The sequence below is a fragment of the Ictidomys tridecemlineatus genome, chromosome 11, assembly GCF_052094955.1.
Source record: "Ictidomys tridecemlineatus isolate mIctTri1 chromosome 11, mIctTri1.hap1, whole genome shotgun sequence".
In the NCBI taxonomy this organism is placed as follows: domain Eukaryota; kingdom Metazoa; phylum Chordata; class Mammalia; order Rodentia; family Sciuridae; genus Ictidomys; species Ictidomys tridecemlineatus.
This window is the reverse complement of record NC_135487.1, coordinates 118304935-118316219: the sequence shown is the minus strand read 5'-3', so window position 1 is coordinate 118316219 and position 11285 is coordinate 118304935. Positions and strand designations below refer to the sequence as shown.

At 37.8% G+C, this 11285-nt stretch overlaps 2 long non-coding RNA genes across 2 annotated transcripts; both read right to left on the bottom strand.

Moving 5' to 3' along the window:
* Positions 1–1257: 1257 nt before the first annotated feature.
* On the bottom strand, positions 1258–4292 carry LOC144367788 (uncharacterized). Its single transcript, XR_013427284.1, has 3 exons — positions 3961–4292; positions 2942–3026; positions 1258–1506 (listed from the first exon to the last, which is right to left on the bottom strand). It is a non-coding gene; the product is annotated as an uncharacterized LOC144367788 (long non-coding RNA).
* Positions 4293–5080: 788 nt separating this feature from the next.
* Positions 5081–9534, bottom strand: LOC144367787 (uncharacterized). Its single transcript, XR_013427283.1, has 3 exons — positions 8950–9534; positions 8619–8802; positions 5081–5427 (listed from the first exon to the last, which is right to left on the bottom strand). It is a non-coding gene; the product is annotated as an uncharacterized LOC144367787 (long non-coding RNA).
* Positions 9535–11285: the final 1751 nt, after the last annotated feature.

Below are 11285 nucleotides of genomic sequence, written 5' to 3'. Positions count from 1 at the left end.
ATAACACTTCAGAAAGAAGTTACTCATGTCATTCTCATTTTAGTTCTTTCAAAGGAACAAGTGACTCTTTTAAAGGAGAAAGTCCCCAAGTCTTCTCAGACAGATGATAAAAATGCTCAACAGAAAACAGGCAATTCAGAGTGGTTTAGCAAGGGAAACCAGTGACACCAGCAGATGGTTTTTACCTTTGCAGCTATTTTGGCCTGTTTATGTGCTCTTTTTGTCTGATAATTACCCTCCCATGATGATTCCCTGCCAGTGATTCAAGTGATGCTTTTCTTCATCATGATGCTCTTCACTATTTCCTACAACTGAATTTATTAAACCCCCTTTAGATATTAGGCAGTTCTATCTCATCCATTAAAAACTGTAGCCTATCATGGCACAGAGAAAATATCGGTATGAATTTAGAAAGATCTCATGCATTTCTTTAAAGAAATGGCCTGCCCAGGTATTCTTATCCATGAAACAAAGTGGCCCCCATAAAGTAGATCTCACAAGGAGCATGCTAGTTGTTTAACTGGGCAGAGGGTAAAATGTCCTTTCTTCCCCACATGAACAGAAACTGGAAACAACTGGTGAATGCTGGTAAATTTCAGGTATACCTACCTCCCATTACATGGCTGCTTCCCAGGCACAGTGATTTACTTCCCAATACGCCTTTCATAGAAAACATATTCATTCCTCTTCAGGGAAGAAAGACAACCCTGTCATACATCTAGGAACTCCATACATCTAGGAACTACACAGGACCCTCCATGCCTGCTCCTATCACTTAACCAGGGAAAATTCTCTCCATGTCACTTCTTAAGTATTAAAGTGTACCCTACATCCCACCCTCAGATTTTACTACTTCAACTCCCTAAAACAAACCCTGAGAGTGACTTTTGAAAGTACACTCATAAACATTCCCTGTTTAGATGCTACAGCTATCATGCCATGTGCATTTTAAGCAATATTTTGGAGAAGAGAAAACATAACCAGAAAAGATAAATCTCCCTTGGCCCACAATTAAATCAGCCTGCAAATTCCTTAAAAGTTTTCTTTCTTAAGCCATGCTCTTTTCAATTTCACAAACTTGCACCTGTCACACTCTCCTTCCTGAAAGTATGTTAGGTATTTGCTGCCTGCCATCTTAAAGGCACATGCCTGGTTCAGGAAGGAACATATGGGATAGTATGACCTCTGCCTAGTGGGTGAATCTACTGTCCTCCCACTTAGGCAGTCTCCATCATTCAAGACCACACACAAGATGCAGATACCAGGAGAGAAGGTACAAATATCACTTGCCTAATGGAATCTCTCATGAGCTGGGCACCTTGGAACATCTTTCTGTGAGCAGGGCCTCTGGGCACCTTACAAAATGCTCTGCCAACTTGTGCTCTTCAGCCAGTTCCTCTGGATGGCCCTCAGGGTCATGCTGGATAAGGAGGTCCTTGATATGCCTACTGAGGAAGAAAGAAGCATCTTCATCTTCCTGCAGCTTCAGGGGGCCAATTCTGGTGCCTGAAATTCAATCAGCAAATTAAAATCCCTAAGGTAGGATACAAGGGGAAATTTATAACTAGAACTCAATGAATGATGGGATAGTAGGATTTGGACACAGATTTCTATGACAATATCCCTTTGAAGCCTTCAAACCAATATTCTGGTACTTTTGGAGCAATTGTTCACACATTCTTGCACTTGCCAGTTTACCTCCTGCAGACTACTACACACCCAATGTTGGTACTTCATCTACTTTCTTGGTACTTTTCTTTTGATACTATTAAAAAATACATTTGTACATGTGTATATATTTATACATTTAGGCATATAAATGTATATGTATACACATGTACACGTACATATGTATAGATAAAAACATACATAAGTACAGATATATATCTAACTGCATTCCTTGCTTTGAGAGCCCTACTACAAAAGATGAAGTATGTGGAAGGAAGTCTGAATTTAACCCTGCATTTAGACTCTACATGAGAAGGTGGATGGGACCTGGGTACAGGAAATCCCGAGACTGATTCATTCAGAGTGACTCTACAAGTACCAAAAGGAAAACAAACTTATGTGGGGAATGACATTGCTGTTTGGGTGAATGGAATTGGTAGTAATCAGCAGCTTGTGTGTACAGGGTCGTGTTTCTCTCTGTCCTTCCACCTGGGTTGAGCTTGGAGACAAAGTGCTGTGCCAGCCTGTTCCTATCAGCAATTTGCTCTCAGAGGACCTTCCCCAGGGGACTGTCAGAGTCTTCCATGTGAGGAAGTCCTTGAGATGCTGACTGAGGAAGAATTAGGCATCTCTCCCTTCCGGGGACTGCTGGGGTAACTGGGTGACAGCTCTCAAGCCTGAGCATGACTTAGAACAAAGAATTTCCTGACGCAGGTAGAAAGGAATGCATCAGAATGCATGCAGCATTGAGAAGCAATAAGGATTTGAGAGAGGTGTTTCTGAAGACATCATGAGGAGTCCTTCAGTGCAATTCTGACTCATTTAATGCCAGAAGTCCATGAGCATTCATAGTTTACTTGAACTCTATTTCAGTAAGTTCAGAAATAATAAGTTTTGACCTTTAATACAGGAATATTGAAGAAAGCAAGCAATATCCTTTAAAAACACACTTTGAAACTCTGTGCAATACGTACAAACATACAGAAGACCAATTTTTCCCTGGATCTGGAGGGAAGAATCTATACAATCAACATATCACATTGGTTAGCTCAGCACCCCTGGATGATCAGAATTACCTGGGGGCATTGGCTCCTGTCCTTCATCCTTACCATGTTATTTATTTCCTGCCAATAAAACCAGACTGGGCCAGCCACATTAAACTACTCCTGCTTTACACATTGCAAACACGAGCATAGAAATGTTCTCTGGGTACACTGGGATGTCCTGAGAAGAATACTGAAGGAGAACTTAAAAGAAGGTACCCTGCACTTACCATAAAAACTGGCCTTGTTTTGGAGACCAGGTGAGTAGGCAGTCCTGTTCTGATAAATTATTGACCCAGATCCTGTCTCTGAACTCTGGAAAAAATCAAGCATGCACTTTTTTCCCCCCAAGAGATTCTGGTAAAAGTGCCTAGCTGCCTTCTAAAACACATGGGTAAGTTCCCTCAGCAGACACTTTGTTTCATGTTGGTTCAGATTAGAAAAGTCACTGAAAATAGATTTAGATGGAATATGCAAACTCTCACAAAGGAAACATTTATTGGTGTGCCATTGACACAGTATCCTTGGCTATTAATGGATTTTGCAGGTGACAGGGTAAAGCCTTATCTTCAGGGAAAATGCCATACATAGGCAATGAGAATTTGGGACTGGAGCTTAGAGCCAAGCAAACATGGTACCATCTTGAAACATATAAGTGATTTTGCTGTCCTTCTTGGATAGCCACAAATGTTCAAAAAACACTGCGGAGAATTGATATTTTAACAGGACAAGTAGAGGAGAGATAAGAGGACCCACTGCAAAAGAGTCTTTTGGATAGATGATTAGGCATCTGCATGCTAAAGAACTAAATGAGATTCTTTGAATACATTCACTCTCCTCATCCCTGCCTGCAAAGTTCCATAACTTGCATTTGCCAGTGAGTGCCAGGAGGGACAGGTGGGGCTAAAAGTTGGAAGAGTGCAAGCTACCTGACCCACCCAATGCCTGTACTTCAGACCTTGTCCTAGTGTTTGACTCATACCAATGAGTAACTATGGGACCTGCCTGCAGGGAGATCTCTCTACCCACATAGAGGGTTGAAATTGAAGAATAGGGAGGCTACCTGGGAACCCCCCAGGAGCCACCTTTTTCTTTTTAATTTTTTTAATAATTGTAGATGGACAGTTTTATTTGTTTCGTTTTTATGCTCTAATCTCTTTAGTTTTTTATGCAGTGCTAAGGATCAAACTCAGTGCCTCACACACATAGCCAAGCACTCTGCCACCAAGCTACAGCCCCATTCCACCACCTTTTTCATGGAAGCAGTGTATTCACTGGCCCCATCCAGAGTAGAGTAAACCACATGTTCCTCAGAGAGGGAGGCTGGACTCTTGCTTGGGAGGCCAGAAAAGTGAGACAAGTCATGACAGCTGGAATGAGCCCAAAGCACCTCTTTCAATGAGTCCATCAGCACTTCATTCATATCCTCCTCCACTTGCAGTTCCATGCAGAGACCTGTATGATATACAAAACAATTACATGGCTGCATTTTCTTAGTTTCAGAAGAGTATATCACTGCAGTGTTTTGTACAAACACTAGTTTTTCCTATACTTACACACAAAAAGCAACCTTCAATGACAATAAATATACTCTACGTGAATGGCAGTAGTGATAATGATTTATATGCTCCATTCAAAGTTAGTAACATGAAACGCAAAAGTACTAAAAGAAATGATCTGAGCAAGTTTGACAGCCAGAATCGAAGATTATTGTCTTATATCATCTTGTTATTCTGAATAATTGTAATATATGTGTGTGAGGTTGTATGTTCTGAACTTAGTCCTATCAACAAAATTAATTATTTGATGGAATTAATTATTTTGAGTTTCAAAATTCACAGGCAGGGATAGAAACATTTTTATATGCAGATCTAGCTTCCAGGCCACAGGTCAGAATACCCAACATCACATTTAATTCCCATTAGTAGTCCAGTCATTATTTTATTATGATTATACAGTCTTGTAAAATGTCCTTTTTATGAAATGCAATCCATTTTCATCTAATAACATTTTAGATGCCAAGTATTTAGAAGTGACTCTGAAGAACAAAATTATTTCCTGAAAATGTTCATACTAACATACAAATTAGCACCAGACTGAAGACAAGGACAAAACAAAATCAAATATAAAGACTGGATTTTAAATGCCACTACTAATACCACATTAATTTTGAATATTCCTATTTGTACTGGAGTATTCATTACAAAAAGAACATTTCTAGTTTAACATCTTCAGAATAAAGTTTTAAATACCAATCCTTAAAATAGTTCATTTGAAAATATATAGAGAAATGTAATAAGCATGCATAAATGTTTTTTCATCAGATTTGATTACATACTTATTGTAGATATTTGTAAGTTATTCACCCCTGATTATCAGTAAAGTTTGCTAGATGTCATGAAGTAAAAGATCCGAAAAAAGATTCTAGAATAAACACTGCCACTGGAAAAGACACTGAAAAGCAGCCGTTTGCAACATTTTGAAAATCTGTTTTCATATTTCAGTTTTATAAGAAGTAGTTTTAAGTATTACATACATGATGATAAAGTTATACTTGTCTCATGTAGTCCTGAATTTGGTACAAAAGAAACTACGTTAAAATCACATCAAGGGCTGGGGATGTGGCTCAAGTGGTAGCGTGCTCGCCTGGCATGTGTGCGGCCCGGGTTCGATCCTCAGCACCACATACAAGCAAGATGTTGTGTTCGCCGAAAAACTAATAAATAAATAAATATTAAAAAAATTCTCTCCTCTCTCTTTTTTTTAAAAAAAAAAAATCACATCAAATCTCAGATCGAGAAAAGTAGTTTTGTTTTGTTTTTTCCTTTTGATAAGTGAGCATGTGTTTTGCAATCTCTCAATTCACAGGAGTACAAAGTTAGACCCTGAACATGTCTTGTGGCTGTCTTTGCCTTCCTTCAGAGCTCCCAAATCACAATGAAGTACATTGTAACACAGTAGTGAGGTTCAATAGTTGAACACCTGCAAAATAGGACTGATTAATTGGTTAAAATGTAATCATATTTGTCAATATAATTTAAGATTAAAAATAATTCTCATATCTTACTACTGATTTTCAATATAGCCCATCATTTTGATTCTTCAATACTTGGTATATTTTTCATAAAAAAACATATTGGGAAAGGAAAGTTTCATTGAGATAAGGACAAGAACAAAAATTATTGAGCTCTGTGGAAACTTTGATGATAAAACAGACAACAGTTCAAGCACCTCTTACTTTGTTAGCTAAAGGTACTATTGATGAGCACATCAGGTACTAGGAAGGTCAAAGTGCATTGTGCTAACAGACATGAGAGTTGTATTTAAGGTAGTGTGTTAATAAGCACTGAAGAAATCCATTAGTAACTACAATGAGGTTGTTTTAGTCAAAGGGAGTAATTAATAGAATTATGAATAATGGTTGTTATGCAATTCAACCCTAGAAAATGATATTGAATATGAAAAGACAGACTTGATATTATACAATAATGTAGTGTTTGGCAAGTGTCAACGTTAGACTAAAAAGGAGTTGATTGTGTATATCTCTAAGTTAAATACTATTGCCTAATTGTTGAGTGACTTCTACAAGTGTTTTGTTTGTAAAAAGGTTATTTTTTTTTTCTTTAAAAGTGGGAAGACACAAATTGCTATTTGCTTACTGTATTTCAAACTTTCACAAATAGTGAGGATGGGGGTTAAGAGCATAATGTTGGATAAAATATTCAAATGTTCTAATAAAGACCAAAAAAATGTAAATAAATCTACAAGTGCTGCAAGACTACTTATTTCTCAGTTCAGAGACTGATTTTATGACATCAATGACAGCTCATTGTAAAAAAAAAAAATTGAAGACTAACTCTGATAATAGGAATTTCTTAGAAGATACTGAAATTGCTCTTTTCCTTCATTTAATATAATTGATTCACTTTCTGCATTCCCTTCTGCTTTCTACCTTCCTTTAAATACATTAACAGATTAAATATATTAACAGACTTTCCCACGAAATATATTAACAGATTTGCCATTCTTATTGACTTTCTATTCTCATTTAACATCCCCCAGCCTTCAGTGCCAAAAGGAAGCACTAAAATAACAAAATGCTTGGCTCCAGAAATTACTCTAGGCAACAACCTTTATCTTCTGTCCATTCTTTTTCAGTTCATCTCCCATTGACCATGAGCAGTCTTCCTCCTTTCTTTTGACATCTTAGAGACTTCACTGGCTTTGAATCAGCTTCTACCCAGGTGGGAGCTATAAAACTACCCCAGTAATCACAGAGGACTGTGTAAAGGCAAATTCAAAACCTTTTTCACGGTGAGGAAGAGATGAAAGGCTTAGAACCCTCATAAATTAATAAATTCTTCTAATCACAATTCTGAAATAGTATTCTTCCTTTATATTTATATTTGTCTTTCCAGAGCTCAGATCTTCATCAATTATTATAATAGTATACTTATTATTCATTTCCTCCTCAATTCACTTAACTACATATACACACATACAATAAAGGACTCTAATAACTCTATCAATGCAATTTTCACAGAGAGTATACCCGATTGCATTATTGTCATTAAAATCATTTAATATCACTCTTTGTTTTTAGAAAAATTCTATTTGGGGGGATTGGTGTTTCATGACTTGGATCCTTTTCACTAATTGGACCTGCTTCTTTGCACTTTAAAACAAAAATGCTAATTCTAGTGTTGCAAACCACTTTGGGTTCTCTAGATGGTCAAGCTTGGGTATTTCTGTGCACCTTCAGTCCCTTACTCCGTAATATGGCATTTCCAATGACTTATAATTCCTGCCTCATACCATGTCATTGCCTGACTGATTCCTACCTAGCTTTCTAAAGTGAGTCTATCAGTGAGATGTTCTGATAACTGGTGCTTACAATTCGCTCAGTTGCTCTATCTAGGTGATTCTATGGCACTCTGTTAATTCCCATCCAACAGATACAGAACGTGCACAAATTCTTTTTCTGCTTGCCACTTTATGCAACTATACCACACACCACCTGAGGGTCTTACATCTTGTATGTTTGAATTCCAAGCACTTTGTCACAGTAAGTGCACAAAAAATGTTTGCCAATTGCGTGCCATAAACTCCAGATACTAAATTTAAAATTTCATATATGGAATTTCAAACTTAAATTTGAAAATATGAATATTGATGTTAGGACAAAGTTTCCCTTTTAGAGTCTTTCTATTTGACGAACTGGATTCTAAACTGGATATCAGAGCTCTTGGAACATGAGGCAACAACAAAAGCCAGGGACACTTAATACAGGAACTTTTCTCTACCTACTGGACTTCCAGAATACATCTCTGTGTTCTATAGATCAAACAAAGCTCCCAAATACATAGCAATTCTGGATGTTGAGAAACTTTAAAAAAGGAATGTCCAAAAGAATATCATTTCAACAAAACACAGAAGTCAAGGGGAAGAGAAAAGGACGAATAGCCAATAGTAGTGAGTGACATCTAATATTATGATGATAAAATGGAGACAAAATAGTCTTTATGCTCATTTATGATATGAAAATACTACAGTTTATATAGCGTAAGGATGAGAGATTAAATAGAATATCAAGCATAACAGACAGAAGAAGCAATTTAAAATCATGACTACACAAGGTATTTGTGACTAAATTATTAAAGACATCTTATTCAGCTTTACATGGTTTCCTTTATTTTGGTAATTTAGCTCAATGTCAGTATTTCCCTTCAAATTACTGAAAATAACTTTAAAACACGTTGGAAGATATTAAACAGTTAAAAGCATACTCTACTTATAATTCTTACTAATTCCACACTTAAATGTATGACTTGTAAAGTTGTTAGTACGTATTATATTAGAAACAAAAAGTTGTCGCCCACATCTTTCTCTAGCTGGGCCCAGTTTTACCTTAGAAATTGTATTATTTTAGGACGTCAACTGAGTGGTCCTCCCAATTATGCAACAGTGTGACGAAAAATCACGCTTCTGTGAATGGGGACAGAGATACTTGACCTTCAGTGTTCTGACTGAAGCTTCTCTGACCACTAGTCCCTTTCTGTGCAGAAATGATTGTAGAAAAAGGACAAGGAGCCTGCTGGGAAGAAAAGGAACAGAGTTCAGGAGTCAACATCCAGAGCCCACAGAGACTCTAAATTTCAGAGCTACTTCCAGCAATAGAGCCTAGAAGCATTTGAATATGGAAACTTGTGTGCAGCATACTTTGAGCTCATCAACTTACATTTGTGTATTCTTTAGAATGGAAAAACCTCCAAACTAATAGAATTCTGGAATTTGTGAGGTCCAAAACAGTTGATATTAGACTTCTTGGCAAAAAGGAGAGAACTCATGCCATTAATTGGGCAAGTACAATATTCAACGGTATTTGTACCACCAAACTTGTGAAGCAGTTCATGCAGCTTGTGCTGAAGGGGAAAAATAGCATTTGTAACATTCATTTCCAGATATGAAATACTTTTACTACAAAGACATCTGTCTCTGCATAACAAAGTTATAAATCATCTGGGGAAAAATTATTTCCTGTAACTCTACCTTGTATGGATGCTAAAGCATCAATCATTTTTCTTCTACAAATGCTATTTTGGTTCCAATATTAATAAATATAAACCTATTTCCTCTGTTGACCTCTCAGTCATGTTAAAACAACTGCTGCCTTAGCAATGCTTTTCTCAGACAGCACGTACATCCTAGCCAAGCTAGATTAATTTTATCTGCTTTCCTGTTTCTCTTTAACACAGTACAATAAATTAATTCAATATGAAGTAAACTTTAACATATCCAAAATTTTGTACATGTAACAGATACAGTATTTGTAAACTTGTTTTTGAGGGAAAAAGTAGCTTAAATTTTAGTTTTTTCAGTCCACTTAATCTGTATTAATTACTACATTCTTACTTTGAAGCTTAAAAGCAGGCAATATGTACACGAATGATCATGGTTATTCTAACAAAAGTTTATTTACAAAAACACTCATAACAGGTCAGATTTGAACTGTGGGCCCACTTTTTTTATCCCTGTCATGTATTAAAAAACTGGGAAATAATACATAAAAGAACGTGCAGTAAAGCAAACCATGACTAATACAAGTAACTACAAAAAATTTCTAGGACATAAAGTATATTTACCTCAGATTTGTTATTATTATCTCATAATTAAGTGGCCTACAAATGGTTGAATAATGGAAATACTCTACCAGCATGCAGGTAATTCTAACCTAGTTCAGTGAAAATCATATTGCCTCTCAAAAATTCTTTGTTGGGGCTGGGGATGTGGCTCAAGTGGTAGCGCACTCACCTGGCATGCACAGGGCACTGGGTTCGATCCTCAGCACCATATAAAAATAAAATAAATATGTTGTGTCCACCTAAAACTAAAAACTAAATATTAAAAAACTCTCTCTCTCTCTCTTTCTCTCTTTAAAAAAATTCTTTGTCAAAGCTCTAAACAATTGCTTTGGCTATTGTTGAATTTTAATAGTATACTTGCAATTTTCATATTATCATGTTGTCACTAGTGATCCTTAAATTGAGGAGGAAAAAAAAACTGTATGGAATATGGGTGTTAATTGAGCCACCTTCATTACACAGTCAGGAGTGTGGTCATGAAGTTTTGATATCCTCTGCACTCACTTCAGGCAGAGTTCATATCCACAGACCCTGTGATATTCCCTATTTCTGCAATAAAACTACAGATTACATGAGCTATTCCTCACTGGGCATAGGGTGTCAATAATGCAAGCTGAATAAATTCTTGACATCTGCTGGACAAATTTGTTCTTCTTAACCACACTGTCTTCTATACCTAAATGTTTGCTAGGGGATACATCTTATGTTAAGTGTTCTTACCACAATAAAGTAAAATTTAAAAGTCACAATAGATTAAATATAAGCACAGACATTATATTATTATAAACAGGAAGAAACAAATTTGAGTTACCTCATTTCTGTCATTCAATGTAACAACTTGAGTTTCACCAGGGAAGAGGTGGGAGGGAAGGGGGACCGACAGCGCGAAGGGGAGGAGGTGGCAAGGGAGTCTAACAAGGAGTCCCGCCCCCTGCGGGTCCAGAAGCGAAAGTGGGGAAAGCGGAATCCCTGAGGCTACCACGCTGTGCGCTCCGCCCTAGTCCAAGAGCGCAGCTGGCGCCCCGCCTACGCCTTCCCCCGCCTTAGGGACGCAGCGCAGGTGGGGGCAACGGGGAGTCCAGCCTCGCTTTGCGCTGGTTGGACTCAGTTCACTGTCTGCGCTCAGCTCTCTCAAGCTCTGGGCGGTGAAGGCCAGTGAGAGTCAGCGAGGAGAAGGGGGTAAACTCTGTGCCTTGGAAGACACATGCCCAGACGTCCTTACTGACCAAGGCTCTAGAGCTCTGCAGGTTCCCAGGTCCTGCACCTCAGGCAGATGAAAAGGGCGCTCCACTCTTCTGCTTTGGTTCCACTGGCCGCTCAGGGCAAAGTAATTTCTTTTTCTATTTCTCACTTATAATGTTTCCTCTGAGGCCTAAGGACCGCCGCTTGTCACAGAAAGGAGCTGTCATGGGGCAGAGAGCTGGGGTTTGCA